Source organism: Arachis ipaensis, chromosome B7 (genome assembly GCF_059453495.1).
Source record: "Arachis ipaensis isolate K30076 ecotype BB chromosome B7, ASM5945349v1, whole genome shotgun sequence".
Classification (NCBI taxonomy): Eukaryota; Viridiplantae; Streptophyta; class Magnoliopsida; order Fabales; family Fabaceae; genus Arachis; species Arachis ipaensis.
This window is the reverse complement of record NC_142442.1, coordinates 125,336,513-125,349,304: the sequence shown is the minus strand read 5'-3', so window position 1 is coordinate 125,349,304 and position 12,792 is coordinate 125,336,513.

The following is a 12,792-nucleotide window of genomic DNA, read 5'->3' as shown; positions in this document are numbered from 1 at the left end:
ATTGATGCATAAATCCACTTCCGGGGCCCACTTGGTGTGTGCTTGGGCTGAGCTTGAATGTTACACGTGTAGAGGTCAATCTTGGAGTTGAACGCCAGTTTGTAACGTATTTCTGGCGTTCAACTTTGGCTTGTGATGTGTTTCTGGCGTTTAACTCCAGACAGTAGCGTAGAACTGGCGTTCAACGCCCTTTTACATCGTCTAAACTCGGCCAAAGTATGGACTATTATATATTTCTGGAAAGCCCTGGATGTCTACTTTCCAACGCAATTGGAAGCGCACCATTTTGAATTCTGTAGCTCCAGAAAATCTACTTTGAGTGCAGGGAGGTCAGAATCCAACAACATCAGCAGTCCTTCTTCAACCTCTGAATCTGATTTTTGCTCAAGTCCCTCAATTTCAGCCAGAAAATACCTGAAATCACCGAAAAACACACAAACTCATAGTAAAGTCCAGAAATGTGAATTTAACATAAAAACTAATAAAAACATCCCTAAAAGTAACTAGATTCTACTAAAAACAATGCCAAAAAGCGTATAAATTATCCGCTCATCACAACACCAAACTTAAATTATTGCTTGTCCCCAAGAAACTGAAAATCAAATAGGATAAAAAGAAGAGAATATACTATAAATTTCAAACTATCAATGAAACATAGCTCCAATTAAATGAGCGGGACTTGTAGCTTTTTGCCTCTTGAATAGTTTTGGCATCTCACTTTATCCATTGAAGTTCAGAATGATTGGCATCTATAGGAACTCAGAGTTCAGATAGTGTTATTGATTCTCCTAGTTCAGTATGATGATTCTTGAACACAGCTATTTTATGAGTCTTGGCCGTGGCCCTAAGCACTTTGTTTTTCAATATTACCACCGGATACATAAATGCCACAGACACATAATTGGGTGAACCTTTTCAGATTGTGACTCATCTTTGCTAAAGTCCCCAATTAGAGGTGTCCAGGGTTCTTAAGCACACTCTTCTTTTGCTTTGGACCTTGACTTTAACCGCTCAGTCTCAAGTTTTCACTTGACACCTTCACGCCACAAGCACATGGTTAGGGACAGCTTGGTTTAGCCGCTTAGGCTAGGATTTTATTCCTTTAGGCCCTCCTATCCACTGATGCTCAAAGCCTTGGGATCCTTTTTATTTACCCTTGCCTTTTGGTTTTAAGGGTTATTGGCTTTTTTCTCTTGCTTCTTGGTTTTAAGAGCTTTTGGCTTTTTATGCTTGCTTTTTCTCTCTTTTTTTTCTTTCTATTTTTTCGCTATTTTTTTTTCTGCAAGCTTTGTTCTTTGCTGCTTTTTCTTGCTTCAAGAATAATTTTTATGATTTTTCAGATTATCAAATAACATGTCTCCTCATCATCATTCTTTCAAGAGCCAACATATTTAACATTCTTAAACAACAACTTCAAAAGACATATGCACTATTCAAGCATTCATTCAGAAAACAAAAAGTATTATCACCACATCAATATAATTAAACTAAGTTCAAAGATAAATTTGAAACTCATGTACTTCTTGTTCTTTTGAATTAAAACAGTTTTCATTTAAGAGAGGTGATGGGTTCATAGGACATTCATAACTTTAAGACATAGTTGCTAACTACTAATGATCATGTAATAAGACACAAACATGGATAAGCACTTAACAGTAAGAAAACGAAAAACAGAAAATAAGAACAAGGAATGAGTCCACCTTAGTGATGGTGGCGTTTCCTTCTTGAGGAACCAATGATGTCCTTGAGCTCTTCTATTTCTCTTCCTTGTCTTTGTTTCTCCTCCCTCATTGCTTTTTGATCTTCTCTTATTTCATGAAGGATGATGGAGTGCTCTTGATGTTCCACCCTTAGTTGTCCCATGTTGGAACTTAATTCTCCTAGGGAGGTGTTGATTTGCTCCCAATAGTTTTGTGGAGGAAAATGCATTTGAGGCATCTCTGGGATCTCATGGTGATGAGCTTCATACGTCTCTTGAGATCCATGAATGGGCTCTCTTGCTTGCTCCATCCTTTTCTTAGTGATGGGCTTCTCTTCCTCAATGGGAATGTCTCCTTCTATGAAAGCTCCAGTTGAGTAACATAGATGGCAAATAAGATGAGGAAAAGCTAGCCTTGCCCCAGGAGAGGGCTTTTCGGCTATTTTGTAGAATTCAAGGGAGATGACTTCATGAACTTCTACTTCCTCTCCAATCATGATGCTATGAATCATGATGGCCCGATCCACAGTAACTTCAGATCGGTTGCTAGTGGGGATGATGGAGCGTTGGATGAACTCCAACCATCCTCTAGCCATAGGCTTGAGGTCCAATCTTCTTAGTTGAACCGGCTTGCCTTTGGAGTCAATCTTCCATTGAGCTCCTTCCACACATATGTCCATGAGGACTTGGTCTAACCTTTGATTAAATTTGACCCTTCTAGTGTAGGGGCATGCATCTCCTTGCATCATGGGCAAGTTAAATGCCAACCTCACATTTTCCGGACTAAAATCTAAGTATTTCCCCCGAACCATTGTAATATAATTATTTGGGTTTGGGTTCTTACTTTGATCATGGTTCCTAGTGATCCATGCATTGGCATAGAACTCTTGAACCATTAGGATGCCGACTTGTTGGATGGGGTTTGTTAGAACTTCCCAACCTCTTTTTTGGATTTCATGTCGGATCTCTGGATACTCATTCTTCTTGAGCTTGAAAGGGACCTCGGGGATCACTTTCTTCTTGACCACAACATCATAGAAGTGGTCTTGATGAGCTTTGGAGATGAATCTTTCCATCTCCCATGACTCGGAGGTGGAAGCTTTTGTCTTCCCTTTCCCTTTTCTAGAGGATTCTCCGGTCTTGGGTGCCATCAATGGTAATGGAAAAACAAAAAGCTTATATTTTTACCACACTAAACTTAGAATATTGCTTGCCCTCGAGCAAGAGAAGAAAGAATAGATGAAGAAGAAGAAGAAAATATGGAAGAGAGGGTTGTGTTGTGTGAAAATGAGGAAGAATGGAGGGCTATATATAGGGAAGGGAGGGGGGGTAAGGTTCGGCCATAAGGGTGGGTTTTGGGTGGGAACTTGATTTTGAATTTTGAAGGTAGGTGGGGTTTATGAGGTAGGTTTATGAGGAAGAGTGGATGGATGTGAGTGGTGAAGTGGTTATAGGGAAGAGAGATTGAGGTGATTGGTGAAGAGTTTTGGAAAAGAGTGTTTATGGGATTGTGTGAAAGAGGTGTGAGAAGAAGTGAGTGGAGGTAGGTGGGGATCCTGTGGGGTCCACAGATCCTGAGGTGTTCAAGGATTTACAACCTTGCACCAAATTAGGCATGCAAAATGCCCTTGCACACAACTCTGGGCATTCAGCGCCAGATTGGTGCTTGTTCTGGGCGTTGAACACCCATTTGTTGCCCATTTCTGGCGTTGAACGCCAGAACCATGCTTGTTCTGGGCGTTCAGTGCCAACTCTTCTCCAGGGTGCAATTCTGGCGTTCAAACGCCCAGATGCTGTCCATTTTGGGCGTTCAGCGCCAGAACCATGCTCTGTTCTAGCGTTGAACGCCAGCCAGATGCTTCTTACTGGCGTCTAAATTGTGATCTCGGGCAACGGCGCCAGAAACTCTGTACGCACGTCTTAATAAATCGTTTTTCATTCACAACTTCGATACAACTAACTAGCAAGTGCACTGGGTCGTGCAAGTAATAAACCTTACGTGAGTAAGGGTCGATCCCACGGAGATTGTTGGTATGAAGCAAGCTACGGTCACCTTGTAAATCTCAGTCAGGCGGATATAAAATAGTTATGGAGTTTTCGAACATAAATAATAAATAGATAGAAAATAAGGATAGAAACACTTATGTATATCATTGGTGAGAATTTCAGATAAGTGTATAGAGATGCTTTCGTTCCTCTGAACCTCTGCTTTCCTGCTGTCTTCATCCAATCAGTCTTACACCTTTCCATGGCTGGCTTTATGTAAGGACATCACCGTTGTCAATGGCTACTTTTTATCCTCTCTGGAAAATGGTCCGATGCGCTGTCACTGCATGGCTAATCGTCTGGAGGCATCACCCTTGTCAATGGCTGCATCCCATCCTCTTGTAAAAATGGTCCAAATGCTCTGTCACAGCACGGCTAATCATCTGAGGTTCTCGATCATACTGGAATAGGATTCACCCTCCTTTTGCGTCTGTCACTACGCCCAGCACTCGCGAGTTTGAAGTTCGTCACAGTCATTCAATCCCAGAGTCCTAGTCGGAATACCACAGACAAGGTTTAGACTTTCCGGACTCTCATGAATGCCGCCATCAATCTAGCTTATACCACAAAGATTCTGATTAAGAGATCCAAGAGATACTCATTCAATCTAAGGTGGAACGGAAGTGGTTGTCAGGCACGCGTTCGTGGGGGAATGATGATGATTGTCACGTTCATCACATTCAGTTTGAAGTGCGAATGAATATCTTAGAAGCGGAATAAGTTGAATTGAATAGAAAAACAGTAGTACTTTGCATTAATCTTTGAGGAACAGCAGAGCTCCACACCTTAGTCTATGGAGTGCAGAAACTCTACCGTATGAAAATACATAAGTGATAATGGTTCAGGCATGGCCGAATGGCCAGCCCCCATGAAAGTCTAAGATAGCATAAAACTGATCAAAGATGTCTAATACAATAGTAAAAAGTCCTATTTATAATAAACTAGTTACTAGGGTTTACAGAAGTAAGTAATTAATGCATAAATCCACTTCCGGGGCCCACTTGGTGTGTGCTTGGGCTGAGCTTGAATGTTACACGTGTAGAGGTCAATCTTGGAGTTGAACGCCAGTTTGTAACGTATTTCTGGCGTTCAACTCTGGTTTGTGACGTGTTTCTGGCGTTTAACTCCAGACAGCAGCGTAGAACTGGCGTTCAATGCCCTTTTACATCATCTAAACTCGGCCAAAGTATAGACTATTATATATTTCTGGAAAGCTCGGGATGTCTACTTTCCAACGCAATTGGAAGCGCGCAATTCTAAGTTCTGTAGCTCCAGAAAATCCACTTTGAGTGCAGGGAGGTCAGAATCCAACAGCATCAGCAGTTATTCTTCAACCTCTGAATCTGATTTTTGCTCAAGTCCCTCAATTTCAGCCAGAAAATACCTGAAATCACAGAAAAACACACAAACTCATAGTAAAGTCCAGAAATATAAATTTAACATAAAAACTAATAAAAACATCCCTAAAAGTAACTAGATTCTACTTAAAACATACTAAAAATAATGCCAAAAAGCGTATAAAAAACACCTGTATCTACAATTTAGAGATTATCAATTCAATTCAATTTAGCAATTGCATTCCATTCAATTCGATTCAAAAAATAATCTAATAGAGTGCTTGGATGGACTTTGAGAGAAATAAATTTATGAATCTAATACAAAAGACTGGGCCTTTAATATTTCATCTGGAGATGTTAAAGAATTTTAGTTATTGGGAAGCTTGGAAAAGAATAGCAACACAACAAAATTCAATGAGAATAATGTGGCGCAACTCATAGAAACTAATTACTTTGACGTGCTTGCTCCTTGTGTGCATATAACAGAGATTATTTGCAATAAACTAGTGGATCACTTGGAATGGAGACTTGGGAGAAAATATATATATTTGCAATAAAAAGCTTTCTGCATAATGAACCAAACACGTTATTATGGTGAAATAATTGTATAGTACTAAATAAATAGAACATTATCCATTATATAAAATAAAATTCAAACAGTTTTCTGCATAATGAACTGAACATGTCATTATGGTGAAACAAATGTATAGTACTAAATGAGTAGAACATTATCCACTATTTAAAATCAAATTCAATAGCTTTCTGCAGAATGAACCGAACACGTTATTATGATGAAATAATTGTATAGTACTAAATGAACGAAACATTATCCATTATATAAATTCAAAACACCTGTATCTACAATTGAGAGATTATCAATTCAATTCAATTCAATTCAGAACATATGCATACATTCAATTCAATTCAATTCAATTTAACAATTGCATTCCATTCAATTCGATTCAAAAAAAGTCCAAACCACGTCCGCTTGATTCATTTTAGAAGAATAATCCAAAACGCCCTCATTCAACTGATTTGAAGTTGAATCATTCGTTCTTTTGATAGAATATTAAAATCTAAATGAAGAAGATAAATTGATGAATCCACATTTTATGGTATTTATTTGCTCTATTTGGGTGGATTTCATCAACTTTTCCTACACTTATTCAATGAAATAGCATAGTTTCATGATTTCTTCCTAAATTGTGCTTGAAAGTAAAAACATGCTCTTTAAGCCTTTTAATTGTTATATTCACTTTAATCCCATTTGATGCCTTGATGTGTTTGCTAAGTGATTTCAGGTTTCCAAGGCAAGTATGGGTTGAAGAAGTGAGAAAAAGAGCATGCAAAAGGGAAGAAACCATGAAGAAATGGAGTTTGAAAGATTCAGTGATCCGTGCGTGCGCACAAGCACTGCATGCGCGCGCACAAGTGCGAGCTCGGCGACGCGTACGCATGGAAGTGAATTTTGCTCGGCGACGCGTACGCGTGACCTGAGTCCTGTGAGCTCATTAATTGCAAATCGCTGGGGGCGAATTCTGGGCCTCCAAAACCCAACCCAACTCATTTCTGAAGCTATTTTAACCCCAATTCAAGTGGATGCAGGGGGTAATTAGGTTTAGCTTTTACATGTTTTCCTCTTAGTTTCTAGAGAGAGAAGCTCCCCCTCTCTCTAGAATTAGGTTAGGTTTAGTTAATTTCTCTTTAATATCTGTCTTGAATTCTTGTCTTAATGTAGTTTCATTTATGTTTCCTTGCTTTATTGTCTTACTTCTTTTAGTTATTCTTCTTAATTTCTCTTTTATGTCATTTTTCATTCTATGAACACTCTTGTACTTCTTTAATTTCTATTAATGCAATTTATGTTTTATGTTCATTTAATGCTTCCTTTAGTTGTTATTATCATTTTCTTGCTTTTGGTAGTTAGATTTTATTTTTAATGCATTTTAATATTATTTTATTCTTTTGCACACCAAGTGTTTGACAAAATGCTTGGCTTAGTTTTTACATAGTTTTTCTTCACTCTTGGCTTGGTATTGAGGACTTTGGTGCTCCTTGAGTTATTAATGTCCATTCTTGTTTGATACATTAGAGTAGTTAGTTGATTTGGTTTCCCTTGACTCTAAGTGACCCATTAATAGTAGGACTTAGGGATTGGAATCAACTATGCCGATTTGACTTATCCTCAATGTAGGGTTGACTAAGTAGGATCAAATCTTCATAATCATCATGTGTTTGTGGTCAATGACTAGGATAGGTAAGCTTAGCTCCCAATCCTTGCCAAGAGGTTTCTTGCATTTGAATTTTCCTTTTCTTACATTTAATTGCTTTGACTTTTATTGCTTTGACTTTTAATTCCTTGCATGATCATTTAATTGCTTTCATTTACTTTCTTTCATATTAAGTTACTTTCTTGCTATTTTCATTTCTTGCTTCTCTTGCAATAAATCATAGCCAATAATCTTAGCACTTCATTTGCAACTCCTAAGGAAGATGACCCAGGATTTCAAACTCTCGGTTATTATGTTTTGATTGTAGCTATCTTTTGATCTAAATTTGATTGGAAATTAGTTGTTGATCTAGACTATACTTGCAACGAAGATATCTTATTTTGATTAATTCTAGATTGACGAAAAAAATTCTTTTTTATCCAATTTTTAGCGCCGTTATCGGGGAGTTGTAATGGTGTTATGTTAGTGGCTATTGTAAATATGTTAATATGTAAATAGCTTGCTTTTTGGTTGTTTTTGTCAGTGGTTAGGATTGGGATCCCGGAGGACATTGGAAATTCAAGCATTGGTAGGAAAGTCAAGCACAAGCCACCATAGCAAGGGCTCTCCCAATTGTCTAACTTAAAGGCAATAAATAAAAGTGCTTGGTAATATCTTTCTAACTCTCCCTCTCTTTTAGCATTTTTTTGTTGAATTTTTGCTTCTTTTAATTAGCTTAGTTTGGTAGAATTTTTGTGTTGATCTTGCATTTTTAGGGTAGAATAAATTTTGGGGATGGAAATGCTATTTTGGATCTCATATTTGGTGCCTTAGATCACTAAAATTTTTTGGAAAAAACAGAGCATGTGCGTGCGCACACACCTGTGCGTACACACACATCCCTAATTTTTGCATTCTGTGCACGCGCACCTCCCTGTGCGTGCGCACACCAGCTTATGCCCCCTCTGCTGGGAGCGTTTGCACACCCTGTGCGTCCGCACCCCCTTCTTTTTGCCTCTTGTGCGTGTGCACGGACCTGTGTGCGCACACACAGATGGCGAGATAGCTGGCATTTTTACCGTTTCATTGTTCAAAAAAAATTTTTTTTATCAGCCTTTCTGTGCGTAAGCACAGGTCTGTGCCCACGCACACCTCAAAACAAGGCCTCTGTTCGCGGCGTTGGCACACATAGTGCGAACGCACAGCCCTTTTCATTTTCCCCACCGACGCGTACGCGTCCATCACGCGTACGCGTCAACCTGCCTTTTCTCTCTTTCACGCGTACGCGTCGATCCCCATTTTTCGGCAAACCACGCGCACGGCTGATGAGCGGATAATTTATACCCTTTTTGGCATTGTTTTTACATAGTTTTTAGTATGTTTTAATTACTTTTTATTATATTTTTATTAGTTTTTATGCAAAAATCATATTTCTGGACTTTACTATGAGTTTGTGTGTTTTTCTGTGATTTTAGGTATTTTCTGGCTGAAATTGAGGGACCTGAGCAAAAATTTGATTCAGACGCTGAAAAAGGACTACAGATGCTGTTGGATTCTGACCCTCCTGCACTCGAAGTGGATTATTTTGAGATACAGAAGCCCAATTGGCGTGCTCTCAACTGCGTTGAAAAGTAGACATCCTGAGCTTTCCATCAATATATAATAGTCCATACTTTTTCCGAGATTTGATGGCCCAAACTGGCGTTCAAAGTCAGCCTAAAACTTCCTGGCGTAAAACGCCCAAATTGGCACCCAAGCTGGCGTTTAACTCCAAGAACAACCTATGCACGAAAAAGCTTCAATGCTCAGCCCAAGCACACACCAAGTGGGCTCCGGAAGTAGATTTCTACACTACCTGCACTTAGTTACTCATTTTCTGTAAACCTAAGTTACTAGTTTAGTATAAATAGCACTTTTTACTATTGTATCTTTTATCTCTGGACGTTTAGTCTTTAGACATTGGAGGCTGGCCTCACGGCCATGCCTAGACTATTTTCACCTATGTATTTTCAACGGTGGAGTTTCTACACCCCATAGATTAAGGTGTGGAGCTCTGCTGTTCTTCAGGAATTAATGCAATTACTACTGTTTTCTATTCAATTCACGCCTACTTCTTCTCCAAGATATACTCTCGTACTTAATTCAGTTAAGTCAGAATGAAAGGGTGACCCGTGACAATCACCCAATCTTCGTTACTCGCTTAGCCAAGATCGCATGCCTGACAACCACAAAGCGATCTACATGATGTTCAACTTAGTCATTGGATGACATTCAGAGTATATTCTCTTGGGTTCCCAATCAAAGATTCACATTGTCTCTCCTGACAACAGAGCATCTGAATCTAAGATTAGAACCTTCGTGGTATAGGCTAGAATCATTGGCAGCATTCCTGAGATCCGAAAAGTCTAAACCTTGTCTGTGGTATTCCGAGTAGGATCTAGGAAGGGATGACTGTGACGAGCTTCAAACTTGCGAATGTTGGTTGCAGTGACAGTGTGCAAAAGGACAATGGTCCTATTCCGACACTAGCGGGAACCGACAGATGATTAGCCGTGTGGTGACAGCGTATATGGATTTGTTTTCGTCCGAGAGGATCATAAAGCTTGTTATGAAAGGAGGTAACGCATGCTTGGAAGAAGGCAATAGGAAAGCAGAGGTTCTGAAGCAACAAAGTATCTCCAGATGCTTATCTGAAATTCCCACCAATGAATTACATAAGTAACTCTATTTTATTTTCTGTTTTATTATTAAAACTTTATAACCATTTGAATCCGCCTGACTGAGATTTACAAGGATGACCACAGCTTGCTTCAAGCCGACAATCTCCGTGGGATCGACCCTTACTCATGTAAGGTTTATTACTTGGACGACCCAGTGCACTTGCTAGTTAGCTGCACGGAGTTGTGAGAAAAGTGTGAGAACACAATTCTGTCCCGCACCAAGTTTTTGGCGCCATTGCCGGGGATTGTTCGAGTTTGGATAACTGACGGTTCATCTTGTTGCTCAGATTAAGTAATTTTATTTTATGTTTAAACTTTTTATTTTTAATTTCGAAAAAATATAGTTTTCGAAAAATTTATATTTTGTTCTTCAGAATTTTTAAGAACGAATTCTAGAGTTTCAGATGATATGTGAAGCCTGGCTGGCTGCTAAGCCATGTCTAATCTTTTGGACTGAGACTTTCACTTATCATTGCAGGAGCTTTTTGTTTCCATCAATTTAGCTGTTGTATGTGATGCTCTGTTGAAGCTTGGCTAGCCATTTGGCCATGTCTAATCTTTTGGACCGAAGCTTTCACATAAAGCTTGGCTGGCTATTTAGCCATGTCTAAATCTTTGGACCGAAGCTTTAGACTAACATTGCATGATTCCTGGAATTCCTATTAAAAATTTTGAATTTATTTATTTTCTCTTTTTTCAAATAATTTTTGAAAAATACAAAAAAAAATTAATAAAATCATAAAAACCAAAAATATTTTGTGTTTCTTGTTTGAGTCTAGTGTCAAATTTTAAGTTTGGTGTCAATTGCATGTTTTTAATTTATCTTAAAATTTTTCGAAAATCCATGCATGTGTTTTTCATGATCTTCAAGTTGTTCTTGATGAATTTCTTTGTTTGATCTTTAAATTTTCTTATTTTGTGTCCTTGCTTGTTTTTCATATGCATTTTTGAATTCTTAGTGTCTAACCATTGAAAATTTCTAAGTTTGGTGTCTTGCATGTCTTTCTTTTCTTAAAAATTTTCAAAAAATATGTTCTTGATGTTCATCATGATCTTCAAAGTATTCTTGGTATTCATCTTGACATTCAGAGTGTTCTTGCATACATTTTTGTTTTGATCTTGATTTTTTATGTTTTGTTTCATTTTTATGTTTTTCTCTCTCCTCATTAAAAATAAAAAATAAAAAAACATATCTTTCCCTTATTTCACTCATAATTTTCAAAATTTTGAATTGATTTAGTCATAAAGTTTTAAAATTTAGTTGTTTCTTATTAGTCAAGTCAAAATTTCAATTTAAAATTTCTATCTTTTTCAAATCTTTTTCAAAAGTCAAATCTTTTTCATTTTTTTTTATAATTTCGAAAACTTTAAAAATTTGATTTTCAAAATCTTTTTCTTACTTTTATTTCATAATTAATGTTAACAATTAATATTTAGATTCAAAAATTTTCAAGTTGTTACTTGCCTATTAAGAAAAGATCAATCTTTAAATTCTAGAATCATATCTTTTAGTTTCTTGTTAGTCAAGTAATCAACTTTAATTTTCAAAAATCAAATCTTTTTAATTTCCTTTTCAAATATTTTTCAAAATAAATTTCAATCATATTTTTTTCAAAACTTAATTTCAAAATCTTTTTCTAACTTCTTATCTTTTCAAAATTGATTTTCAAATCTTTTTCAATTAACTACTTGATTTTTTGTTTGATTTTAAAAGTTTTCAATTTCAATCATATCTTTTTCAAAACCACCTAACTACTTTTCTCTCTCCAATTTTCGAAAATCACTAACCACATTTTCAAAAATCTTTTTAAGAAATCAATTTATTTAATTTTCAATTAATTTCATTTTATTTCTCTTTTTAAATTTCGAATACTAACCAATAATTAAAATAAAAATAAAAATATTTTCCTTTTATTTTAATTTAAAATTTGAATTCTCTATCTCTCATCTCTTTCTATTTATTTATTTATTTACTAACACTTCTCTTCTTCTTATAATTCGAACCCTCTCTCCCTCTCTGTGTTCGAATTCTTCATCTTCTCTCTTCTTTATTCTACTCTTCTACTCTTCTACTTACATAAAGAAATCTCTATACTGTGACATAGAGGATTCTTATTCTTTTCCGTTCTCTTCTTTTTCATATGAGCAGGAGCAAGGATAAGAATATTCTTGTTGAAGCTGATCCGGAACCTGAAAGGACTCTAAAGAGGAAGCTAAGAGAAGCTAAAGCACAACACTCTGGAGAGGACTTGACAGAATTTTTCGAAAAAGAAGAAGAGATGGCCGAACCCAACAATAATGGTGGAGATGCAAGGAAGATGCTTGGTGACTTTATTGCACCCTCTTCTGACTTCTGTGGAAGGAGCATCTCAATTCCTGCAATTGGAGCAAACAACTTTGAGCTTAAGTCTCAATTAGTTTCTCTAATGCAGCAGAATTGCAAGTTTCATGGACTTTCATTGGAAGATCCTCATCAGTTCTTAGCTGAATTCTTGCAAATCTGTGACACTGTTAAGACCAATGGGGTTAATCCTGAGGTCTACAGACTTATGCTTTTCCCCTTTGCTGTAAGAGACAGAGCTAGGACATGGTTGGACTCACAACCTAAAGATAGCCTGAACTCTTAGAAAAAGTTGGTCAATGCTTTCTTGGCCAAATTGTTTCCACCTCAGAAGTTGAGCAAGCTTAGAGTGGAAGTCCAAACCTTCAGACAGAAGGAAGGTGAATCCCTCTATGAAGCTTGAGAAAGATACAAGCAATTGATCAGAAGGTGTCCTTCT